General features: G+C 35.2%; 1 long non-coding RNA gene across 4 annotated transcripts in view; it reads right to left on the bottom strand.

The window, feature by feature from the left end:
• Nucleotides 1–23,331, bottom strand: part of LOC135452722 (uncharacterized) — a 47,035-nt gene that overhangs the window by 21,655 nt on the left and 2,049 nt on the right. For 3 of the 4 annotated variants that reach the window (XR_010441683.1, XR_010441681.1, XR_010441684.1), the window contains exons 2-9: nucleotides 21,944–22,016; nucleotides 21,169–21,260; nucleotides 20,246–20,390; nucleotides 19,242–19,338; nucleotides 8,943–9,122; nucleotides 7,519–7,584; nucleotides 4,299–4,438; nucleotides 1,299–1,473 (exon numbers count right to left, since the gene is read on the bottom strand). This is a non-coding gene — a long non-coding RNA (uncharacterized LOC135452722). The remainder of the gene's footprint in view (nucleotides 1–1,298; nucleotides 1,474–4,298; nucleotides 4,439–7,518; nucleotides 7,585–8,942; nucleotides 9,123–19,241; nucleotides 19,339–20,245; nucleotides 20,391–21,168; nucleotides 21,261–21,943; nucleotides 22,017–23,331) is intronic. The other variant, XR_010441682.1, reaches the window with a different exon arrangement.

Below are 23,331 nucleotides of genomic sequence, written 5' to 3'. Positions count from 1 at the left end.
CTTAGACTTCATTAGGTTTAAAATATTTTTTAGTCGGGCCAAATAATTGCCATGTACATTCTGACTCAGCTGTTTAATATTACTGGATAATGGATTTGAAATAATACAGTCATTTCTGTCAGATTTTATTGCTTCAAGAGGACTATCACCTTGATGTGAAAAACATTGGAAGAATCAATGTGGTTAAACCCCTTTACTGCAGTCCATCTGAGTTTTGCTGAGGAGCCTGATAGCAATATAGGTGCTTTACTAACAAATGAAGAATAACTGCCAGGCAAATCTTCTCTTCCTTGCAGAAGATTAACCCTGCAAATCAGTTACCTTTATAGTCATCTAAATGTATTTAGATGTATTTTTTCTGGTTTCTCAAAATAAAAAAGCAGTGCTTCCCCGATGAAAGTTGAGGACTGGAATGATAGAAGTCCTGTGATGAATTGAGGTATGAACAACTGTTAGCTTTATACATGACTATGGCCTGAATTTGTGGATTTCCTCTGACTATGTTTAACACCATGCACACATAAAGATTTATTTATCCTTTTTCAAAAGAAAAAAAACCCAAAATGCTCTGAATAATCCACCTCTGTATGCAGGTGGATTATTCAGAGCATTTTGGGTTTTTCTCCTCTGAAGTAAATGATGTATAAACACAACAGGGATTCAACATCATATTTTTTCCAATTTTTCTAATGTAGTCTTACAGAGAAGTTGCAAACAAATGAACATTAAATTTCAGCATTCTCTTGTGCTTTTACTGTAAACTTGGTATTGTGGACTTGGTCTATTTCAATGATAAACAGTTTAAGCTCAGAGGTGGAACAGGATGACCTGCCTTTTATAATCTTTAAATAAATCTGCCTCTAACAACTTTAAGTCACGAATATGATAAGACATACTACCCCTCTCTCTGTCTGAAAGGATTTCCAATAGCAGCATTGGCTGTTATCTGCAGACAAAAGGAGCATATTCATTAAAATGGTCTTTAGAACAGCACAGTTCTAAGGGAGAATATAAAGACATTTAAAATAGAAGCCAGGTTTCCCTTAATATTTTATGAATCTAGGTCAGATACCAGATTTTTGCATTCAATTATGATACAGTTTCCATTTGGGAAGAAAATAACACCACCATATCCACTACCCAGCTTCAGCTATAAAGTACACCAGATTATAATTTCTGTCATGGAGCTTCTCACAACAAGGCAGCTCCCACTGCTAGTAAGAAATGCTTAAGAAAATGGAAAGAGACATAGATTTATTAACAAAATACAGTTACTTATTCATAAAGATGAATTCTACCTTCTGGTTCCAATCCTTCAGTTATTTCTCTCTCATTTCCAGAAGTAATTGATGTTTGGTCAGCTAACTGCTCCTCTGACAGATGTGAGAGCTTTTCTGTCTCCTGTTAAATTTCTTCAGCCATCTCCACCTTATCATCTTCTAGCCTTTCTTGTTTAACCTCCTGTCCCATATGCTACATAAAAAGATAAACTTACAGTCTTTATAACACCCCTTGAATGGTAAAACTTACTAAAGTTCTAAACTTGAAGAGTTACAGCCAATACGCAAAGTCTTTAAACAATGGCATTGCTTATGCAGCACAGGAAACAATGAGAAGTTGTCAACTGCAGTAACAAATAATTGATACAGTAAAAAGAAATTCTCTAATGATGTATATTTGTGAAAACATAACTATTATAATCACTTGCTACCTGTCAACATATATTCAGCCTCTTAGATTTCCAGATTCATTTATATTTCAGCTCATTCAGTTCTACAAGACTCAGTTTAAAAAAAAAAACAAAACAAGAAAACCTGCTCCACTACTATCTTATTCAGTTAGCAATTTTTACAAATAAATTATACAATATCTTCAATTTTAAAAGCAAACTAATATAATTTAAAAAAGAATCAGCCTTGTCACATAATACAAACATTCTCTAAGGTAAAATATCTTCAGTACAGAAGTTAATTGGAGTTAATCTTACTCCCTTGGTTTCCTTTGAGTACAATTCTTTACAATTGCAGGGTAGTGTCCAGGATGGAAACTCAGTGAAGTCAATCATGTAAAACCCCAGAGATGTGAGGTCCTGCTGTGCTCTCCTGGAGAACTGCAGCAGAGCCAGCACCTTCAGTGCCAGCACCTCCCTCTGCATGGGCACCTCCCAGGCTCGCCCACCCTCACATCTGCCACCCTGGAAGGACCATGGCAGCCAGCAAAGCCTGGGCTGATCCCCATCCACACATTTCCAGAGTCTTTGAGGTCTAAACCCTGCCTGGTGGGAAGCACAAAGGGATTTGACGTGATTTATTCACTGAATCCATGGTAGGTATCTCTTAGGTTGATGGGTACCTGTACACACATGGAAATGGGTCACACATCACTTTATCTGTGTATGGGAAGGGATTATGGTATGAATGTTACTATCTTGTACCTACATCCAGGTCACTGTTATAACTCTATTGAACCCTATGAGATTGCTTGGTAAATGTTAAAATACTCAGTGATTAAGTACTGCTAAACTTTTTTGCACCCTTATCTTTGCATCCATATCTTGGCACACATACCCCCTTTGCATTCCTGAATTTAATACAAATCATTCCAAATTGTTTCTAATTCAATCTTCCTTCGTATGCTTTAAGTCTGTGTAGTAAGTGAGCCTTGCCAACAAACTCAGTAAAGCCATGTTTTCACAAATTCATATTAAACCCTGCTTTTGCCAAAACCTTTGATAGTATTCCTTTAATTGGCCAAACCTTTTGTTCACAATACCTATTTAGCTATATGCCAAAGTCATTCCATTTATTCATTATTTCCCTCTGCCATATAGTGGTAATTTTTAGAGGGAAGGCAAAACAAACTCCATCCAAACAAGAGCAAAATGTGCAGGGCCAGAATTTGGACTTTGGTGATCCTTGTGGGTGCCTTCCAACTCCTCACTGTGTTCTACAATTCTGTGAGATGATGCCCCTGTTATCCCTTCCAACCTGAATCATTCTGTGAATACTTCTGCAGTAGTAATGATAAAAAGCTGTAATCAAATCCTAGATACACAGGGCTTGAAGGGTACTAGAATATCTATGCAAGCTGCAGCAACTTAATAACAATTAAAAGTGTAGTACCCTGGTGACGCAGTCAGGGGTACAAGAAGCTATGAAGTGCCAATCTGGGGAAGGCAAAGATTGCCACTTAAACATTAGGCATTCACTTAAAAGATTGCAGTTAAACATAGAAGGACAGAGCATGGAAAGTGTTGCCTAATTTTCCAAATTCAGCTTAACCAAATAATAGTACAGCCCCTGATATTTTCATGCTCTAAATATTATTTTAAATTTAGCATTATATAATCAAGCTATCAGTAACAACTGCCAATATGTTGTAACTTCATATTAATGTAGCTTAAGGTATCTTTATTTATATTAGCATCACTTAAAGCCAATTTTGCTAACACTTGATGTGGTCAAAAAATTGTTTAAATGTTCAATTTAGTATTAGATGTCAATAAAGCTACTCAGAATCTTAATAGCAAGCACATGATGAACTGAAGCCATACTCATAAGAATTATTCACAACAAGTTCATTCCATTAAATTGTTCACAGAAACACTTTTTTTAAAAATACACATTTGAATAATCAAATCTAAAAATATTTAGGTTACTTATGGTCCATGCTCTTCTTTTGTAAACTTTATATATTGCCTCAATATATAACACAGTGTTGAGATACAAAAAGAGATTGCAAAGTCTTAAATATTCACTGAGAAGTTGCCCTATAGCATGGGAAAGACACATATGAAATAATCTCTTCAGTAGATTAAAAGAAAAAAGTATTATTGTAAATCAGTGTATACTGAAAATATTAAAAATTTCTGAATTAATGAAGTTGAAAGACAATTAAACATTTCCAAAGGCCTGTACAGACTTTGTGTAACTTTGTACAGTAAATAGAATAGTGCCTTTTAATTTGAGGGAAACTGTCAGATGGGCCTCTTTTCTGTAAGAGCTTTCAATGTAGAGGAGAGAAGAAACACTGCATAAAGAGCAAGTATTAACCCAACAGAAGAAGAATAAATGCAGCTGAAAAAATATGAGCCTCATTCAGCATATAATCTGTATTTGGTGAATTTTTGTACTTAATAGCGAGTCATAACCTTAGCATATTGTACAAATGTTCACTTAAAAGGCAGCTTTGAAATCACCAGCAATAGAAACGACACTTTTCTGGGCAATATTCCTGAACTTCAACATAGGTATGACCTCACATCTTGAGAAAATATTAGGTTTTTTTCAGAAAAATACCTCTTTCTACTTTGATCTTGTCAAGGATTGCATTTTTGTCTGCTAAATCAGATTTGATAGCCATCTCTAGTTTAGCAATTTGCAGTTTCATTTGCTGTTCCTTTGATTTCCATTGCTGTTCATGGGTCATACAGAAGACACTGTAATAAAACATATGGCATGTGAAAAACTTTTAGAAATCAGCTTCAACAGAAAATAATAAAGAAAAAAGCTTTTAGTGGCACAGAGACCACTGTCATCATGTCTTAGGAATTAAGTAAACACATGCTGGTCTGCTGCTGTTGAAACCAAGGCGCCTTTCCCAGGCTGCGGTTAAACAACATGAAAGAGTTTGTGGGATGAGCAAAGGAACTGGCCTTAATTTAGAGCTCCAAAGTCAAAAAGTTGGCAGCATGCAACATTTGTGGGACTAGAAAAGGAATTCAGATGCATATCCCAGAATAATCCACAAGTCCAAACCTCAGCAACTGACAACTAACAAAACCATTCTTTCCGCATACAAAACCTCTTAGTGTAGAGAACTGGGATCATCCACCTGATTTCTTTTAAATCTGTGAAACATGCAGAGCATAAAGTCAGTTGCCTGTTCAAAGAAAAATGTTGACCACAAAGTGACAACAGTTTTCTCATACTATAAAACAACAATTCTGATACTGATTAAGAAGCACATTTAAAGTAATCGTTCTCCTACTTTAAAGAAAAAAAACAGAGGTGGGCCAAGAAATTAGAATAACTTCTTTGCCTGTAACACATTATTTACTTGTAAATTACCAATCTATGTGCAATAAGGATTGCATGGACACAGAACTAGAACTGCTGAAACCACAACAAAAAGCGTTACTCAGATTAAAACTAAATTAAGTTAATTATATAATTTATAGTGTAATTCTCAGTAGGCAAAAAGACAAAGCTATGCAATGAGTTTTCATATAAATTAGACACAGTGGTATAGTCTTTATATTACTATATTTGCATTCTTATTTACTGAAAAAAAGTCGATCTTCACCAGGCACAAACCAGTTTATTCACTTTTGTACTCCATGAAAAATAGTAATTGTAAGATTTTGTAAACAAAAAAAGTCAGTTCCTCAACTCTTTGGTGAAGCTCATCAGCCAAAAAAATTTGTATTTTACATACACCAATGTATTAGAAATCTTCTGATCGCTATTTTTTTTATCCACCTATCTCTAGAAGAGATCTGTGTAACAAGCCTTGACCACAAAGAGAGGAGGAAGAGATGCTGCAGAACACATAGGACACATGAGGACAGCCCACATAGGTTCACAGACTCTACATGCTGATACATCTGAGTTCCTGTGAGTGCATTTATATCTCATATATTTGAAGAATGACTTTAAGATTAAAGAAGTAAAATATTATAGCAAGAATTGTAAGACATAAAGTATATAGGGTTTATAATCTTATATGTATTATTCATTAAAACATTGTAAATCCCTGCACTGTCTTTTTCTCATAATATATCTAACCTATGTATAGAGTTATCTAGGCATTTCATAGTGTGACTGTTTTCAAAGCATGCATGAACTAAAGAAGAGCCTATAAGTCCTGCAGTAATACCTGCATCACTCTCCTATAATTTTGCTGGTAATCTACAGGAAATATAATGCAATGAATCCACTACCACCCCACAGTATTGCAAAGGTACAGAAGAGACAGTGTGTCCTCTAACTGCTTAGAGTTTAACTGGCTTCCATAAGGAAAGCATAACTCTCTTCAAAAGAAAAGAAATACTGTCAGTTTCCACACTTCTGAAAATGTTTTCAAGTTTGAATGACCACAACACCCAGTTATATGTGAGTTCATCAGCTTTAGGTAAAATTACTTCACATAAGGATGCAGCCAGGTGTTAGTTCAGTTTTTTAGAAGACTGTGCTGGCAGAAAAATCATTAAGCATTATTATTATGGTAGTTAAGAATTTAGATGTTTTAATGAAGAATATTTAGAAGACAGGTTGTATCTGAACCCATATAATGCTAATGTTTATGTCAGTTTGAATTGAGTCCACGTGTGTTGCTTTCTTCTTTCAAATTTTAAGATTACGTTTACTTGAATTCATGTGGAATTTCTTTCATATTTACTGTATTTCACTGGCGTTGAAGCCATCTGTGTAACTATAATGGTCAACCACATCTGGCACCATTTCCTTTGGAGGGAGTTTAAGCATTGCTAGATTTGCATTACAAGATCATATGAAAACAATTCCTCCAAACCTTTTATACAAACGAACTGTTTTCTTGAATACTGACTAAATAATAAGAGTCAACTGACAAATTCATACTTGGTCTTTGCAAATTTTTCAGATCCAGTTCTGCAGTCTTGGCTTTGGCAAAATCCCCATCAACGTCAAATAAATGTCCCAGAAATAACTTTAGCAAAGAATGGGTTTATGCACCTTTGCCTCCACTTAAAAGTTGAAAAAGAATTATTAATTAAGTGGCACCTGTGGACACTGGCCTATCTACTGCTAGCCCAGGGAAGGTCTAGTAAAGTTGCATTGTTCAAAGAGGAAACCAAAAAAGCTGACCATTAAATGGTGGCTTTAGAATCCTTCCCTTTCTAATTTATTGATATCTGTGCAATAACATGGAATGATGAAAGATGAATCAAGGTTTAAATGAGAGTATATGAAAAGACAGATAATTTTAGTGAAAGAAACACCATAGTATAGATTATTTGCAATAATGTAAGCTTATTTTCAATTTCTCTTGTTAAATATCTTTTTATCATCCCATTATGTTTGTAAGTAGAACAGAAAATTTCAAGCCAAGATTGTTAATTTGATTTATTAGTAAGAATTATTTCTCTGAATAAATGATTGAGAATAAACAAAAACATCATCAGAAATATTTATGACATGATCAAATTTTGGAGAAATCTCCAGCAGTTAACTAAAGTGAGAGACAAGTGACCAACTTCTCCATACAAAACTCTAAATTTTGTGATTATACAACTGTTGCACCTCCTAAGTAAAAAAAAAAAAAAGTTTTAAGCTGTTAAGTTTTTTAACAGAGCTGATGAAATACAGCAGAGCACCTGAGAGTTTCCATATTCAGTCATATGATGAACAGCAGCCTGAACAGAGTTACGCATGTGCAAAAGCACAAAATATATATACACACATTACAGCACACAGTATATTAAGATCTATTTAAAAAGGACCAGAAGCACATTCTCTGTATGCAGAAATCCTAACTTACCTTATGCAGCTTATCATAGTTTTTGTTCAAGAGTTCATTCTCTTTTTCTGGATTGTTTATTCTTTCCTGTAATTAAAATGAAGAGAGAAGTTTCAAGTAATGCACAGCACAAAATGAAATTACAATGAATGTGTGAACAGAAATAGCAAATAATTTTAGGCCATGTCAGGCTATTATTTGTTCTTTTAATACAACTGTCTCTCAGAAGCTTTATAAGATAAATCCACATGGATTTATTTACATTAGCCCTAAGTCTTTTCCATGTTGTTTAGATGAAGCTGAGAGTAGCATGTTGCAGTTGATCAACAATCTAATCACATTCTGTCTTATGTAAAAGAATATAAAAACCTGGAGTGTTCTATTTTTAAATTTCCTTCTTGTAAGGGAATATCAGTATTAGCTAGGGCATGGCTTTTGCATAGAAAATATTTTTAGTGACATTATAGAAACAACACACCCTTGCTTCCAAAACACTCACTACAGCAGGACCTGGTTTAAGGACATGAGATACTTAAATAGAGAATATCTACCCTCCATGCATTACAACATTTAAAATGTTTGGCAAAAATATCTGTGAGGTAAACTTGAGTCATGTAAAATACATTTATTTACAACAGGTAAAGCAGGTGGTAAAACTAAATATAAGTTGCTACAAAATGCAAGAAAAAATCAGGTAGATTTTCACATTTTTATTCCTTATAGATTGAAGAAAATGGGGAAGAAACCATTCCCCATGTGATGTTTAGCCCTGTATCTGGACAACTTGTTAGTGATGAGAGAAGTCTCTCAGAGTCACAAGACATAGAAATAGAAGTGACTGATTTGAACTGCTGTGTAAGATGTAACACGGTACTCTAATTAAATCAGGTACAAAGTATTGCTAGAAACTAGCAATACATGATCAATAAACAAGTATTATGGGTTTTTTCTACTAATAAACAACTTCTTTAGTATCAGAATTCACATGATGTCTTATGTTTTAACTTCAAATATAGTCCAAACACTGGTGGTTTGGATCAGGTGTGGGTCACAGCTCTATGAAATACAAACAGCATTTTGGTCAGAAGTTTTTATTTTGAATAGGATAAATATATATATAGTACCAGGTCACTCCTCTAAATTTGTTAGAAAGGTCTATTCACATCTCCACCATTGAAATCTACCCCAACATTTGTTTTGCCCTTATCTGTATGCACTAGCTAAAGTAAAATATTCTAGCTCTTGCCCACAGCCTCACCTCCTCTGTCCCTCTGTTGGAAATAGCTACTGACTGCAATTTGTTTTGAAGATGGAACTATTTTAACTCTCCCTCTTTAAGCTGTTCATTCAGTTCATCACCTTTTCCTAAGCATCATGGTTGGTCTTTAAGTTCTTTAGGCTCTATGAAAAGAAAGGAATATCCAGAAAAAAATAAAATTAATTACACCTAGTAGAATGTTACAACACAGCATATTCCAGCAGTGGTCTGTCTCCCTGGCAGTATTTAGTGTATATATTCCCAGTGTGGTCAACAGGAGACACTCTTGATCCAAGTAACTGAAGGCATGGCTGGGGGAAGGTGGCACTCCTGGTGCTCTCATCAACATTAAACCCTCAGTTCAGTCCTGATGAAAACAACCAAGAAATACATCTGTTCAGCAATTAAAAGATTTTGCTGTGGTTATGGTGGTTAGACATGCTGACCAAAAAACACCGCAGCAGCAAGCAGAAATGAATGTTGACCACAGTTATGGTAATCACAGAGCTTGCCACAGCTCTGTTAACCCTTAATTGTAGATATATAATTGTTCATAATCCTAATACATTCAGTTCTCTTTTCCTGCTAGTAGTACTTTAAAAAGGCACTTCTGATTTCTTTTATATTTTCATTTATTTCAATGGATGACATTAAGGCACATTTATCCAATTTTAATATTAAATGAAGAATGCTGATAGAACCTCTATTTTCAGAGTATTAGTTAACACTACAGCAGCTACATTCCACAAATGCTTTAATAAAGCCTCATTCATTAAGAATTTCAATGTAAATAATATTCAAAGTTGAAACAACAGAGCACAGAAGCCAATCTTCTGTTTAATAAAATGAGTCCATGAAAATCTATGCTAAATACATTTGTGGGTACAGATAGTGCTTAATGATTGCGGATAGAATAAAGTTAGCTTCAGTTTTTTCAATATACTACTTCCTACAAAGTAGTTATAATGGGGAAGTATGTAATGTGCCATCTAAACTAGAAATTTTGGATTTTACAGTTATTCATATTTAGTAAACATGTCTCAAAGATTCATATTATTTGAAATTGGAAAACCATTGGGTCCATTCTCTTATAACAAAAAAGAGCCACAGAAAACACTCATCCTTCTCCAAAATGCACCTTTCACTGTGAATATTAAGAGCAATGTCTTCAAATAGCAGTTTGAGTCCTAAGCCCATGTTTCCATTCAGATGCTGCCAAGAAGGAGGCAAAAGCACTCGATGTTTGTTGTAAATTACCAAAAAGTTGCATATGATTTAAAATGGAACAGTTTACTTATTGCTTTCTATTTAAGAACCCAAAAAGCCATGTGAAACCTGTCTCCCCTGGAATTTACATAGCTCACCATAGCAACTAGATTTGAGCTGCTGACAGAAGAGCTGCTTTGGCAGAAAGGATGCAGGTATTGCACCAAAGAGGGGAAGAAGGCAAAGCACAGCAAAAGGTAGAAATGAAACATGGGGGAAAAAGGAACGGAACAAAAATCTAATGGCACAAGTGTGATGTAGGGTAAGAGCAGTAAGAGGTTACAGGGATTCCTGGTGGTTCCAGCTCACAAGGCTAGGACATTTTACAGAGCTCTACTGCAGTTCGGATTCCCCTACTCACAGGAACTCTCCCATTTCCAGGCTGCCAATCATACCACCTCCATATGCACATGAAGTTCTCCAAACACATATGGGAAAAAGGAGGCAAGAGCTGTAATTTCACATTCAATGATATTTTCATAAAACTGTTGTTTTTATAAAGAAAATCATTACTTACAGTAGCCTTTTAAAATAATTTCCATGAACTTAAGAACACAAGTTCAAACTGAATCACTGAGAACAAAAAAGCCAAATCTCCCTAAATTTATGAAAGACTGATAAAACGAGGGTGGTCTGGTATCCCTTTTTTTTGGTAAATCTGTATATTTAAGTCAAAGCTCTCTCTTTGAATCATCAGAAGTCTCTCTCAGTGGCCAGAGAGCCCAGTTCATTCTTCACAATCTGCCTGGGATAGCCTCCTAGACTCTTCTAAAAAAAGCCCAAAACTTAAGACTAAAAATCCTTCCTCCATTTGGAGCAGCTTGAGAGAAGTGGTTCATTTTCATGCACTCAGTATTGACTGAAAATCAAGAACTGTGCATATTTTTTTTCCATTTACACTGGCTTATGTGATGAGAGTAAAGAAATATACTGACCAAATTCCAAATATCTCTTGAAACTGGAGAAATTTCCATTCTATTGCTAAGAGAGAACTGCTTTTCTCAACCAGTTGTTTCAACCTTGATAATTTCCACACTGTCCCAAACGTTTAGGCTTCAAATTTAAAAATAAATATATCATGAGCTTTTGAAAAGTTGAACTCATTTTGCAAATCAGCTTTCTACAATAGTTTTTTCAATTCCAAAAATGTGGCAGATTTAGTGTGTAATGCCCAAATTAATTTCTTCTTCTATAATTGAGATTACAGAATGTAGGTAGATAAACATTAAGATACAGCAGCTTTAAATAATACATCAACATCTTTGATTATTGTATAAAACAGGACATGACAGAAAAAACTTCCATCCTACACTTAAAGAGATTATTTGTTCTCCATTTTCTTTTCTATCATCTGAAGTATTTGGTGCCAGCAGAATATAATTTTTATTAATTCTCTCTTATAGTTTAAACATATCAAATTCTGCTAATAAAAAGGTCTTAGCAACTTGTAACACCTGATGGCCTGGACTCAAACATGCTGCAGGTGTGTCAACTACATGAAAATAATTTAATATTTATGTAGATATTCTTACAATTCCAAGATTACAAAAGCAAAATTTGATGATGATTTGTATTAATATAAATTACTATAAATAAAAAAAAATCCTTAACATTTGAAAAAGCATTTTCTCTTCCAATATTTATCAATTTTAGATGTATTGGACAGACGGTCACAATGCCACGCTGGAGCAAGAAAATGGACTACAAAGCTTACACATCTGTAAACCAGCTGGATACGTGAAATATTTTCCTTTTATTCTTCAAAATATCAAATGCTATTGTGTTTTGGCATTACCCAGTTAATTGTCCTTGCAAAAAAGATAAACACAGTCACAAATCTGAGATCTTCCCCAAGAAACAGGCCTAACTCAAAGCTAAAACTATCATGTGTCTTAAACATGTTATCTACATAAATTAAAGTTGTGGTAAGTATAGACAGCAGCACTGTCTCATGCTAGCTATTTAAAAGCTAATGTAGTGGCACGTTTTTATTAATCTTGTTCCACACATCAAACAAAAGGGTCTGATGCCTTCAAAGGCCCTTTTTTTTTCCTTTCTTTTTTAAGCAGGGGACTTTTTTTTTTCTTTTTAAGTAGAAAAAGGAGCAGATGATAGTGAAATTTATGATGTACAGATGTAAACTCCATAGCTTCTGACAGTCAACATTAACTATTTTTTCAACAGTGAATGAAACGGCATTTGATTCAAACAAATTTTAGATATTAATATTATGGAGCAAATTATTCAAATTCAGAAGTGAAAAATTACTTTTTATTTGGATCATTTTAATCCTTGCAATTTTAAGAGCTAGAGAAAGCAGGTGCAATTAATTACTTATTAGTGCATTACATTTATCACAATTTCTTTATTTATTTGAATAAAATATGCCTAAGAAATGTCCATTGCATTCAGGTAGGTGAAAAACAGCTTCCTGTTGAACCATGAGATCTTCTCAGAATTCATGGGTAAGGCACAGTTAATTGAGCAAGACTGTTGGGAAGGATCATTCCTCTAGAAATGAAGTCACAAACCAGTAGAATAGAAAATGATGATCTACACAGGCTTCTCCCTCTCAGGTAGGTATATTCTCCCTGAACATCTGCCCAGGTATTTGGATATTACTTAAAAATAGGGGTTGTATACAGAAATAATATAAATTAAGTAGTATTTTTCACTAAAACAAATACTTCCCTCAAAGTAAAGTATAAGGCTAAACTTGTACTGAGATAGCTCAAGCAATATTTTCTTTAGTGCCCAAAAAGTGGGGAAAAAAAATTGCCACAGAACCTGGACACACAGAAGTAGAACTTAACAGAAGTCAGAAAAAGAAAAGGAACTAATATCCCTTTGGAGGCAATAACATGAATTAATGGGCAAACTGATCCTAGCTCTATGCCTTCTACCACAACTGCAGAAATCAGTAACATGAACTCTATCCTTCCTTTAAACCTCATCTTCGTGCTGGCTTTAAAAGTCTGAAATGGAAAACGAAGTTAGGAGAAAGTGACTCTTAAAAAAGCGAAGGATTATCTTTGGGGTTAATGCCTGAACTACACCAAAGAGACAATCTCTCTTCCAGACCTCTTATCATTTGGATTAAAAGCACACAGAGTGGAGTCCCAATAACAGGCTGGGGACCAGCTGTGTGGGAATGGGGCACTGATAGCAACTTAGACCAGAAGGAAATGATTAAAGAAAGGATCTTGACCTCCACTGTACAAATTTATGCCAGTAAATCCCAGATGGCTAAGCTAATAAAATTGAGGTCTAATTAAACCACATCCCTTGCATCTTGTCTTTGCTTCCATATGAGCAGGACATGGATTCAATACTGAGACTACTCTTAAGGAGTCCTGACTATTGTATTTACTGGATTAGTGGCTCGAAAACTTTTACCCATTCACACTCAGAACTGAAAACCAAGCAAGCAAAATATGTATCACCACCAAACTTCTCAGGGTCACTTGCCCTCTATCTGGCAAAATAAACAAAAGGCTTTTCAACTGATTGTTCTCAACCACAAATGCACCAATGTCCAAGACACAGCCCCTAGCAGACAAGAGCATGAATGTGCAGTACTATCTAATAGATCTACATACATTTAACTGATTTCAGTAACACAGCTAATAGGTTTAAATCCAGAGTAATAATGCAGTAAAAATGTCAAAGCAATTAAAAACTGGCAAGCAAATAAGCTTTTTTTCATTAAAAAAATCAACTAAATAAAACACACAATGAAAAGCACAAACATGCAAATATCTGTTTCACAAATGCAGTCTGGGATGGCTTTAAAGATATTTTTGGAAAGTACAATGAGCTACTAACTAATTTGAAGATACCTGCTTGCAAAATGATTTGATTTAGAACTTATGCTTTACCTTGCACACTGTGTACCATAGGCATCAAATCACAAGGCTGTGGTTTCAGCCATCTTTTCATTACAAGCAGTCCAGTTAATTGTAGATAAATTTTGTGCTTAAAATTTGTTTAGTCTAATAATCCATAGGCCAAGTTTGTCCCTTAAGGCAGATTTCTACTTTCCTGAAAGAATCTCCAAACAAACTCCAGTTGAATATGGAAAAAAAACATTGATTGCAGCCACATTAAAACAATCATCTCAAGGAGTGCTGCATGTGAACTCAACTCTTGTATGTAGCTCTAGTGTTAGACAGAAACTGCAGTGAAGCTGCAAAAGCAGCTTTAAAATATGACTGGATATTTGTGGATATAGGACTCAGGATAACCAGCACCTCCCTTCCTTACTGATGGTGGACTCATGATTAACTGTGGCTGCTTCACCATTTGGTAACTACAGTTATTTCAATCACAAGAACTTCTTAAACATGCAGCAAAATAAAGAATGTTTTCCTAAAGGTTGGCAGAAATCTAACAGCAGGCTGACATCACATGGTGCTGCAGCAAAGAGATTGGTGGGAGCCCAATCCTGTTGGCATCACACAGCTCCCAAAGAATTTCAACTCTGTCTTTACGTGGGTACGTAGCAGGATGACAGCCATGTGTTTTCTGACAAAACACATGAAAAAGCTGCTAATAATATCAAAATTCAAAAATGTAAGCTACAAAGACGAACTAAGATGACCTTGTTGGTCACCCAAATGTCCAGGTTTTTCTGGTATTCCAGTACTGACAGTTCCTTCTCTGCTGATACAAACATTAAAAATGACAAAAAAACTGTAGGATTACTTGTGCAATAAAACAACTCATACAGAGTGTTCTAGATAGCAGTTACAACACTCCCAAGAAAGCAAGCTAATGAAAGTGTCCAAAATATAACATTCATGGATCCCTTAAAGTTCTGGCTCTGTGCATTCATCATAAAAAATACATGACTTGGAAAATCTGAGGATTAAGAGTCTTCCATAAAGTATTCTGGTGGCAAAATTATAGAACACACATTATTCTACAAATGTACTGATGGACATTTTTCAATTAATTTCCCAGTATTTTCAGTCCAACACAGCATCTCTCGAGTACTAGCATACCTTCTATCAGGTTTCAAACTAGAAATAGACTATAAAGGAAATAATTTCAGAACTTAACTCACAGATAGTAACTTAGGTCAAGTATCATGGTTTGGATGCAAGTAATTTGATGAACATAAATGATCTCCACTACTTTTTAGAGCACAGCTTTATCTGAAGATTTTTTTAAGCTGAATTTGAAGTTCATCTTCACTTTCAGACTCCTTAAAAGTTTTCACTTTTAATGAATGGCAGTTGACATCAAATTTAGATGTTATCTTCTGTTTCTGTCTGCTGTACTTGAAGAAGAGTGTTCATACTAAAACGAAGCATGGAAGTTCTTCGAAACAGATTACTTTCAAATAATGAAAAAATATTTAAAATATTTTCTAAATTCACTGTAGGCACAGACTGAGACATTATTTATGATAACAACTTCTTTAACCCATTTAAACTATATAAAGGAAATTCTGAATAGGGGAGACTTATGAATTTGTGAATAATTTAATAGCAAACATTATGATGTATTATTTATGTAGCACCACTGCTGCACAAAAGAATGCTCACACATAATAATAGGGTCCCTCCCATGAAAGGCAGTTAAAGAACTGATGACATATTTCTTATCAAGAACTTCCACTGAAATCAAACTAGCAAGGACTGCAGGATCATGCCACTAGATCCTTAACGTCATTAAAGGTAACAATCTGAAACATTCAAAAGGGAAAAATACATGCGAAGCTGCAGAATTTTGCATTTATTTTTTTGCAAAAGCAAAAAAGAGAAAGATAGATAAAAGACTCAGCTAACAGAGGCTTTATTATGAACACATTCTGCATGCATGTTTGCCTCACTTTACTGCACTGCACAGCTACACCTAATTTGCTACTCTACCCTCATACAAGGCCAAAAGTTTTCTACCATTGTTAGATTCCAAATTACCCATGGGCAGTAATGAACATTAAATGTTTTTGCTATGAATTTATACCTAAAATTCTGCAAGAATTAATTGAAGATCTTTTGGATCAATTTGCTGCGGCATTTTTAAAGCAGCCAAACACCCAGTAAGGTATATTTATTCTTTGTGGATTTTTTTTTTGTCTCTTCATAACCTAGAGACAGCCAGGCTCTCCTGAATTTTTCCATGCATTATATTTTCGGATAAGTGTCCTGCATGTTTTCTGATCTGCATTAAAAAATATTTGAGAGGCTTGACTGAGCAATCTAAGAGTTAGCAGTCTTTAAAAAAAGAGGGCATGAATCCAACATCAGTCTATTGGGTTTATAATCATTGATCAAAAGGGGAGGATGAGGACATATGCAAGACAAAAACATGAAATAGTTAATGTTTAATGAATATTACAGAAAGTATTCTCTGTCCTTATGGAAGACAATGCTCCTGTGTTCAGGTTCTGAGTATTGGTTACTAGATTTCTAGTAAGTCTTAAGAAAGTGCGTTCAAGAAATTGCATATTCAGAGCACTCAAATTACCAGAATCCCCTCTGGTTTGGACAAGGCTTTAGAAAACAGACTGACACATCAGAACTTCTATGACATTTTTGAACATTGTTATTTGAGCTGGACTTTCTGTGAACAACTTTTCCCTTTTTTTTTTTTTTTTTTAATTACCCATGTTTGCTTCAGTTTAAGAATCTCTGCCTTAATCAATATGGTCCCAATCCTAGTTCTGCACAGGACATCTTAGATCTGGATCTGTTTTTATACCAAGATAAGCCCTCCCACTCTGTCATATGAACATTTGATTTGTATTCCCAGAACCAAGTCCCTCTTCTACCTGGTAGCACTGGGCCTGAATAAATTTATTATATTTCCAACCTATTTTTGCATTGTCAAGACAAAAACCAAACAAATTGATTTTGGGAATAAAACTGCCCAATCAATGATATGAAGTGTGAAAACATGGGTGTGTGAAAATCATCAAAACTTCCACTACAAATAGATTAGACAGGCAAATTGGTAGAAACAAACATTTTTTTAAATCTAAAAACACGAGACTTGTTGCTGTTATCATATACCTGAATCAATGTAATAAAAATGAAGACTGGTGTGAGGGTGTAACTGGCCACCAGCTTGATCCATGATCTCTGGAACTTAAGGAGCCATTTCTGCTGACTCAGGTTTGAATCACTGCTGTAGCTGTTGGGGTTTTTTAAAATACATTAGCAGTTCAGTGTATAGGTTAACTGATAATGTTCCTATGAAAATATGAAAGTTTTAAAGTGTGATTCCTAAATGTAACTACAGTGAGTAAAGGCCTGAAAGGGAGCCTGCCTTAAGCAGAAAGTCTCAACAGTAAAAAGCACCATTATAGATGGCTGCATTGCAGTATCTGCTATTCAAAGCCCACACGTGTGAGAGATTTTTCAAGTCTGCAGTGCTTTGCACACATGTATCAAGAGACTAGAACAAACCCTGAAATTAAAAAAGGAAAAACATGTGCAAACAAAATACAGATGTGAAACTTTGTTATAACACAAAAACACTAAACTTTTTCATATACTACTTTTATAACCCTTTAACATGTAGAGAAGTTTTACTAAGGAAGTCCAATGATTTTAACTATTAGAAAACTTGCCTGATAGCTACTGTCTTCTCAAATCTGTACTTTTGTTTAAGCCAAACTACTGTGGATTCTCATAATAAGGACTTCAAAGGCAAGCAAGTTATCATGGCTGCTATAAATAAATATAAGAACAAGGGGAAAGAACAACCTTTCTGCCTACAGGTACTATTATTGCCCACTGATGAACAAAAAAGAGTATGGACTTGCTATAGTGAAGCAATTGTTAGGGATATAAACCATTGTTTTTAATAAATGTGAATGACACCTTTCCTTGTGTGCTCTGGCATATCAGCAGCCTTGCTCACTTTTCTGAGACCACTGCTAATAAAAGATTGAACCCAGCTGGATGGACAAGGTCTGTGGCCTGGAATCTGGAGCTGCTGGTCAGCTGAAAGGGGAGGCTCTCATTTTGTTTCTCAGGCTCATGAACTTCTTCTCGTCAATGCACAATCCTTCCTTCCAGCTCCAGGCCTGACCCAGCCACTTGGGGCCGCCACCAACCTGTTCAGACTTTTTCTATCATTAACAAGCTGTATTAACTTGGTGGTCATTCTGGGGAAAATAATAAAAAAGATGAAAAAGAATGTGAAAAGTCAGCATAAAAAGCATTCTGTTGAAAGGAACATAATCACTGTGAAGACTTCAGCATAGAACCTGAATAATAAATTTCAGGTTTTGATATAACTATTACTGCCTGTGAAGAACTCTTTGAAGATAATTGAAACCACTGTGCAGCAATCTGCTTTATAGCACTGACAAATAACAGTTTCCTAAGGCTTATCATTTAAGGTTAGCAAAGGGAGGACACATATTTACTCCATATGGTGCTTAAATGTAATTTTTAACGCATGACCTTATATAGGAACCTCTGCATGCTGTTAAGTAAAGTTACAGATTTGAGATGTGGTGAGGCAAACTATAAAAGCTCCAATTCCACAGAACATTCAGCTATTGAAAGAATGCTAATAATATGCAACATGCCAATTATATACAATTTCTAGTAATTTGGGATTTAAATATATATTCCATGTCTAAAGTGGCTGAAATATATAGGTGGAGATATTTAAGAAGGTACTCTGGCAAAAAAAAAAACTTAATAGTTCTCATTACCATACTCAATTTTATACATGGCAAATATTTCCAGTGTGCTTTGGAGAAGGAACAGTTAGCTGCAGAATATAATTAGATACAGAGGTTATGGCTGTCATCTGTCTTTAGAAGGATACAAATTTTGCTTTTGGTATCTGAAAGGTTGTACCTTTGATTTCCCTTGGTTCTGATAAACATTGGTAAGCTAGAACAAAAGGCAGTGAGGGCACGTGGGGGTGATGTAACATGCATGAACAGAAAACATACCCAGAAGTGAATGCAAAAAACTTGGCATATAAAGAAAGAAAAGGTGGCTTTGATGAGAGAGACAAGTTCAAGACTTTACAAAGTCAGTTGCACATCTTTGAGACCTGTATCTAGTTTACAGGAAATATATTTTTGAAGGCCTAGAAAAAAAACTGAAAATAAGGACACACTTCATTTGTTTAAAGGGACTTGTTTTATTTTTTGTATACTTGTGGACAGAAGCTTCTACTTAAAAGAACAAAAGTGAAACAAAAAAAAATCCCTAATAACTTCAGGATGTCACAGAATGTTACTTGCCTGTAAGCAGGTTTTTTGTTTACATGGAGTTTTTTCAATGTTCTTCTACTGCAAATTCATTCCAAACTTCTAGTTAAAAGGGTTTTGGCAAGGAATGCTGGAAAAGAAATTCAACTTGAGAAGTTAAGTTTTTTCTCTAGCAAACACTGTATTTTTTATTTTCTGTGCCATAAAGCATTAATTCAGGTATTCCAATTTGAACATTCTGTGTAATGTTACCTGAGTGGATGATGAGTGCATTTGGTAAGGCATCTAACAGAAACACAGGAAATCCCTTTGGAATAAGCAAACAATTCATTTGTTACACCATCTTGGATTTGACAACAGCCTGACAGAAAAGATGGAAGTTATGTCATGCTGGTCAATTTGTTCCTGACTCACTGAATACTGAGTTAGAAGGAAAGAATTCCTTGGACTTAAAAAAATTATGAAATAGTCCCATCTACAGAAGCAATATTTTCAGATGCCCTTTTGTGAATCTTTTCGTTTCTGACACCTTGTTAGAATGCAGCATGACTTTTTTAAGTACAGCACAATGTGAGCACAGTCACAGTGCTTTTGGATTAATCAGCCCTCCTGTAATTCAGTAATACCATGAACACTTCTGCTGAGCCCATACTGGTTTGCCAGCACAGCACTGAGTTTAATAACAGAGGTGGAATCTCACTGTATAGACAACTTTGATTCTAGAATGAAATTCCTAATGAATCATTAGGCTTCCATAGCCTCTTCTACAGTTCCCAGAACACTCTAACAGCATAGCTCTGAGCACAAGGTATCAGGTCCAAAGTGACAGACAGCACTGCAGCTCACTGCAGGGAGATCTAATACAGTCCACCACAAAGACATACATACAGACATAACCAGAAATTAAAAATAATTTATTTCAAAGAGCGATTTTTGCTACTGCTTTAAAAAGTGCTCTGAGAGAAATCACATTTTCAATTTGTTTTAAAGGGCAAAAATATTACTGTAAGCTAAAATAAAAGTATTAACCCCCATACCTTTTAGTTTTTTCCTCTTGCTCATTTTTATGCTGCTGGAGTAAGATGTGATCATCATGTACATGAGGAAACCTGTCCTCCAGTTCTTCTTGGCTGGTTTGTTACCTGGCTCATTGAGCTTTCATATTCTGTGCAGTTCATGATTCTATCCAAACCAAGACAACTTTAAATTACCTTCAATACATTCAACAACATGTAGCTCAAAGTCAAAACTCATTATGAAATACTGAGTCCCTCCCAACTTTTCAAGTAATTTTATATTTTACACTTGTATGCGTCTGTTAATTTTTTTGGATTTATAGTCATTTTAATCACTTCCTTTTTCCTTCCTCTTACAGATTAAAAAAAAGCAATTAAAATTATACAGTGACCTGTTTTCATACTAGACAACACAAAGGTAACAGTTTACCAAGTAACCAGGTTCTGCCAAATATGCTATCTCAAAATAAGGATTACCTAAGGGATTTTTTCTAATCTGTTCCAAAGTTAACATAGTATCTTGAAGCTTGAAAATAATAACTCATAATTCTGTAAATTTACTCAGATACAAGACTGAGCCCAGTTGTTCCATTCTAATAGCAGCTGAGTGACATAGCAGAATTGCATAATACTTTTGGTTCCCATTTTGTGAAATTGATCTGGCCTTGTCCTTGGTTCAGCAAAAAAATCCTCTTTTCTTCTGGAAGTATGAATGTTACAGCTCAATGACATTTTCAGTTTTTACCATCTCATAGCAACTCCCCTCTTATAACAAGCAACTTGAACATAGAATGGGTCACAGCATCTTTCACAATTTAACCCAGATTTTGAATGGTATTTGAACTTAATTTTGTGAGTGGCAACATCAGAAACATTTTTAGAAAGAAACTAAAGAAGCCACTGATCAAAGTCTGTAGCTGTAATAAATAGCAGCTGGTACAAACCTTGTAATCCTTCAGTTCCAGCTGGAGTTAGACCTGTATGTCTCACAGGCAGGTCCCCCACAGTTACATCAGCTGCAGCAGGCATGGCTTATCTAGGGATAACAAAATTCAAATGAAATTCCTCTTCATCTGTTATTTAAACTGAGACTAGAACAATACACCATATGAAATGAAGGCAAAAGTTATGGCAGATTCACTGAAATGACAGACTTCTGAATAGTATTTCAGCTAGACTGCAATCTAAACTCTGAAGTTCTCAATTTTATGGCAGTGTCAATCCATTCACAAGATACACCGTTATTGAGCAATACCTCCAATTCTATTTAATATATGTACAAATAGCTTTTTAAGTTCTAGCTCTGTTGTTTTCAGGAATCTTTGGGCTAAGGCCATATTTCCAAGTGGATGTGGGAAGGGGACCTGTGGGTTTTTTGTTTAGTTGGGTTATTTAAAATTAAGAGAGGTAAAAGCTTAAGGCATTGAATGGTAGATGAGTAATGCCATCTTCCATATTTTGAATGGAACTCTTTAAAACAGGTGCTGGGGGTCATGAAGGCATTCCAGTGTTGTCTGGCATTCTCCCTGTCTTCTTTCAATCACTGTCATACAAGAAATTACTTTTTAAGACAGAAAGTCTCCTATGAATGATTCCCATAAATCTGAACACGTTTCTATCTTGTAGCAACAGAAAGCTTAGCTACACGACAAAGTGAGATTAGGAAAGTATTAATGTGAAAAAGTACGACATTTGTTTTGGTGTAATATATGAACATACTTCTTAACAACTGCTGTTTCCTTCTTGTCTTCTGGTGCAGAAAATTACATGTTGGTCACTGAGTCAAATAATGCTGAAACAACAGGAAAAAGAGAGACATGAAGTCCTTTTGACAGTCTTATCCCCAAAACCATTGTTACACTCCTCAGGTGATATAAATTCTCAGTCAATCCAGAACCATCTAGGAAAGCACTGGGAAATGAACAATGATGCTACCAGAGATTTGCATCAGAGGGCAGAAGCAACTTGGTACAATCAACAGACAGCCCATGAAATATCTGTTAATTCAATCATAATCAAAAGTGCTGCCTAAGCTTTTTCTTCCATCATAAATAACTCTCCTTATGGCTTTGTTCTAAAGAAACAAAAGGGATTAATGGAAATTTAGTTTCCAACAAGTCAGTCTTGCTTTTAATCTTCTGGTTTTTTCATCACTAAAATTTATGATAAAATATTATTTCCAGACTTCACTGTTTATGAATAAACAGGAACACATTTTTCTTCCATGTGGAACAAATGTTTCCTTATCATGACCATAGAAGTGAACTGATCTACAGTTGTAGATTTGCAATATGGTTGCAGTTTCAATGTTGGCAGTGACAGAGAATACTTCTCTGGGATGTTGATGTCCACACCACTCAGCCAATGGCACAATTGGCAATGCAAACACATATCCACTGGAATCCAGTTCCTCAGCATCCTTGGTGCTTTTTGCTCTTACCAAATCCTCCAAACTTCTTTGTCATTTGTTAAATTAGCTCTATCTGCCATCACTGGCTTCACTCAGGTCTAGGTTCATTATTGTGGTTACTGTTTTATGTCCCTGTACCAGTATGGCTACAGCAACTGAGATCAAAGGGAAACAGACATTTTACCTCCAGAGGATCAGCTGAATTTGGTTCATGATGGTAGCAAGGAGCAGATACCACTGTACATCTTTCTTGAATGTAGTTGTCCTTGCTTTCACAAATTAAAAATGACAGAGGCTTTTTTGGGCCTCAAGAGCTAAACAAGTATTTTATCAGCTCCACAATGTTTGTGATCTATCAAAATCAGGCTTCAAAAACTCCAGAACAGTAACAGGCACGGACAAACACCACTGGCTTTCACTGTTTGCTGAAGAAACTTTACTATGGATACCTGCCTGTTATCTTCAGTGTGAGAGAAATCTACTCACTTAAAACCAGAGACAAAAGAACACATGCTTGTCACTCAAATAAACAAACAACTTTTGTCAGTAGTAATCCATTACTGGCTGCAGCAAAACCACAGATATACTTGAGCTGTAAGCAAACTAACACAGCAGAGATGCACACAAAGCCAATTTTAACTGGCAACATGACATGATTTGAAGTGACAAAATAAAGAAACTTCAAATCTAAACTGTC

This window comes from Zonotrichia leucophrys, chromosome 11 (genome assembly GCF_028769735.1).
Source record: "Zonotrichia leucophrys gambelii isolate GWCS_2022_RI chromosome 11, RI_Zleu_2.0, whole genome shotgun sequence".
NCBI classification, from domain to species: domain Eukaryota; kingdom Metazoa; phylum Chordata; class Aves; order Passeriformes; family Passerellidae; genus Zonotrichia; species Zonotrichia leucophrys.
The sequence above is the reverse complement of the archived record's forward strand: the minus strand, read 5'-3'. Positions and strand labels throughout refer to the sequence as shown.